This window comes from Limulus polyphemus, unplaced genomic scaffold (genome assembly GCF_000517525.1).
Source record: "Limulus polyphemus unplaced genomic scaffold, Limulus_polyphemus-2.1.2 Scaffold1200, whole genome shotgun sequence".
In the NCBI taxonomy this organism is placed as follows: domain Eukaryota; kingdom Metazoa; phylum Arthropoda; class Merostomata; order Xiphosura; family Limulidae; genus Limulus; species Limulus polyphemus.
The window spans coordinates 270,678-274,153 of NW_013666810.1; the positions used below are offsets into that span (position 1 = coordinate 270,678).

Here is a 3,476-nt window from a genome sequence, read left to right on the forward strand (position 1 = left end):
TTTTGTTTTTAATTTATTTATTAATAGTTTTAGTTTAGTTACAGAATGGAACACCTGAGATGGACAAATAAGGTCCCATGTTGGCCCAAAACATTATGATGTTGATGATTGCTAGTTATAGAGAAGCTTTCTTCCCCACCTTTTTGTCTCTTTCACAGCCTTCTTCTCTTTCATTCTCTGATTTTGACAGACTTCTTCAGGGCTTTTCTCATCTGTTGTTCCCTCACTTAGTCCCTCTTTTGGACATGAGCATCTATGTTGTTCTTCAGACTCTCATTAGTTCCCCGTTTGAATCTTTAGCCTCCTGTTCTATATATTATTGCTCCTTGAAATTGTATTTTCTCCTTCTGTTGGCCTCATGAAGATGCTGTTCAGACATTTATGCATTAGACATCACTTGCAATCTTTATTACAGGGATCAGTTGATTTTATTACTGGACCACTCCTTTCTCCCAAAGACTTGTGCTGCCCAGGAGAGTGATTGAGTGTTTTCTCCCTTCCATTTCTCCTTTATATGATTATTTTGGCCCCAGCGAATGTTTTTTTTTTATCAGGTTCTAGCTGTTTATTGTTGTCTCACTCGAATTGTCCCCTTCTGTGGAAACTTCCACTTGTTCATGCCATGGAATATCTCTTCTTTTCATGACTTGTCACATTTTACTTTAATTAGGTGGGTTTGTCAACTCATCCTGTTGTCATATTCTTCTTTGGGTGAAGATGCATGTATGCTTTATCCTATCACCTCCCATCAAGTTCATCATCTCATGGCTTCTTTTGGCTCTCATTGATAAAATTTCCTGAATGAGATCCTGCAAGATGAAATGTGGATTCTTAGTTTATGTGATACTAATTGATGTAATTGTTGCTTCTGAGTAACTGATTATATCAATTAATCAATTAACTTACCAAGCTCTACTAAAGAGTAGAAGTTAGAAAATGCAAAAACAAGAAATGAAACTATAACTAATGATATAATAAAAATTGCTTCGTCACAATTACATGCTTGGTGATCCCCAGTGGCTCAGCAGCAAGTCTAAAGACTTGTATGTCTAAAAAGTGGGTTTTGATACCCATGCTGGACATGCCACAGATCACAGATAAACCATTGTGTAGCTTTGTGCTTAAGAGCAAATAGACATGGTATGCTTTGTAACTACAGTAACAGTAATTAAGAACACGTGGATAATATGGAAATCCATAATTTTCCACTTAAACTCCTGTAAAGTGCTGGCATCCACCACTGCTGATAGCAAGTCAATCCATAAGTCAATCACCCTGTTAGAAAAAATAGAACTGTCTTAACTGGAACCTGACCTGTCTTTTTGAAATCTAACATATGTTGACTTTTCCTGTTATCTTCAAAATCTAGCACAAAGCAACAAGGCCTCTATCCTATGAATGATCTTGTAAACACTAATTATATCACCTCTTACTCTACTTTTTCTTAAGAGAAAATAAGAGATATTAAACTATCCCTGTAAGATAACTCTTCTATCCCTGGGATTATTCTACTAACCCTCTGCCAAGTTTTTTCCAATAAATCAGCATTTATCTTAAATAAAGAGACCAAACCTTTATGCAGTATTCCAAGTGAGGCCTAACTAATGATTTGCGTAGACAGATAATTACCTTCCTTTGACTTGTAATTAGTATGTCTGTAAATACACTTTAAAATTCCATGAGTGTTATTATTAGTAACACAGCACTGTATCATTTGCTTGAGTGACTTATCCACCAGTATGCCAAGATACTTTTCCTATTCTTCACAATGCTGTTGATTTGGTTTATATCTGTATTAAATATATAATCTAAGTTGTGATAACTCGGATGCATTACTCTACATGGCATTTTCTGAATATTATTTCCAACATACCAGTTGTCCCAAAATGGCTCCCAATAATGACTTGATTATACTGTACTTATTATACCCTTATTAATATGATTTATTTATAGAAAGACCAAAGGGCAAAGCACTGACCCCTGAGGGATTCTACCGGAAACAAGGTTACAGTTTGACTGGACTTCATTAATAACGTCCTTTTGTTTTCTACTATCTAACCATCCTATAACCCAGTTAACTAGTTTTATCCTAATCCCTACCTATTTGATTTTCTTAGCTAATATTTTGTGGCACTTTATCTTAAAATCTAAGTACACCAATTCCATACCCTTTCTTTCATCCAAATAATAAAGTTATGTAATAACAGATTAGAGAGTCAAGATTTCACTTTGGTGAATCCACATTGGCTTTCAGTTGTGATATCGTATTTCATTAAATGGCTTTGTAGTGCTTCTTTTATCAGACTAGAATTATTTTCATTGTAAAAGTAAAACTAACTGACCTATAATTTGACAGCATTCATCTTTTTAGTTGGTTTTCCTAATTGGGAATGCATGGTCCATCCGTATACCTTTAGTTATGACTAATGAAAGTGAACATCGATAAAAAAAAAAACAATTCGTGAGGAAATGTAACTTTAGATGAAGGAATGTAATCTTCCTGATAGCTTTCCCTTGAGTAAATGTAATTTTATTTCATTATTTTTATCCCTGCTTGATGAGCCCTGGTGTTGGGCAAAAGGCCTCATCAGCACTCAATGTAGGAGATGTATTGTGCCTTTACACATGGGTTGTTACAATTACTAGTGTAGATTTTTCTTGTTAATGCTGTGGTAACATGACATACTTCTGGAACAAGAAGATTAGCATTTGCCAATTTATGAATGATAGTAAAGTTGAGTTTAATGATAATGATAAATAGTCTGATTTGTAAATGACTTGAATAAAAATGATGATAATTAAATTTATGTACTTTCTCTGATTCACACCCAAACAATTGTTGGTCAAGAATATTGACTATAAATATAGTGCTTATACCACTAATATATTTTTCATATCCCATCTGGCCCGATAAGTCCTGGTATTGGATAAAATACTTCATTGCACTGGATATAGCAGATGTGTGGTTGACATATTGTAACATATTCTCCTTTGCTTTCACTCATGGGTTCCTTGAATTATTGTTACTTTTTATGAAGAAATCAAATGTAGGATAACAAGGTAATAATCATCACTAATTTTGCATCTATATATGTATAAAAGGCTAATGTCCATTTGTCCATAAAACTCATCCCACAGTTTAAATCTGATTTGGATGAAACTTCACACAATTTTCAACATCATAAGATGAAATTCCTAACAAAGTTTCATTGCAGTTGTCTCTTATAAAATATTAATTAAAAGTTTATTTAGTGCACATGTCTACTTTTTTGGGAAATAAGTCGGTAACTGCTTTATATTGCACCAAAATGAAAAATGTTATAAAATAGACCCTTGCTGAAATTAAAAAATAATAGGACCTTATTTTATAACATTTTTCATTTTGGTGCAATATAAAGCAGTTACCGACTTATTTCCCAAAAAAGTAGACATGTGCACTAAATAAACTTTTAATTAATATTTTATAAGAGACAACT

At 33.3% G+C, this 3,476-nt stretch overlaps 1 protein-coding gene across 3 annotated transcripts in view; it reads left to right on the plus strand.

Annotated features, from left to right (window-relative positions):
- LOC106462576 (beta-1,4-glucuronyltransferase 1-like) overlaps positions 1–3,476 on the plus strand; it is a 49,280-nt gene that overhangs the window by 5,765 nt on the left and 40,039 nt on the right. The gene's annotated exons all lie outside the window — the stretch shown is intronic.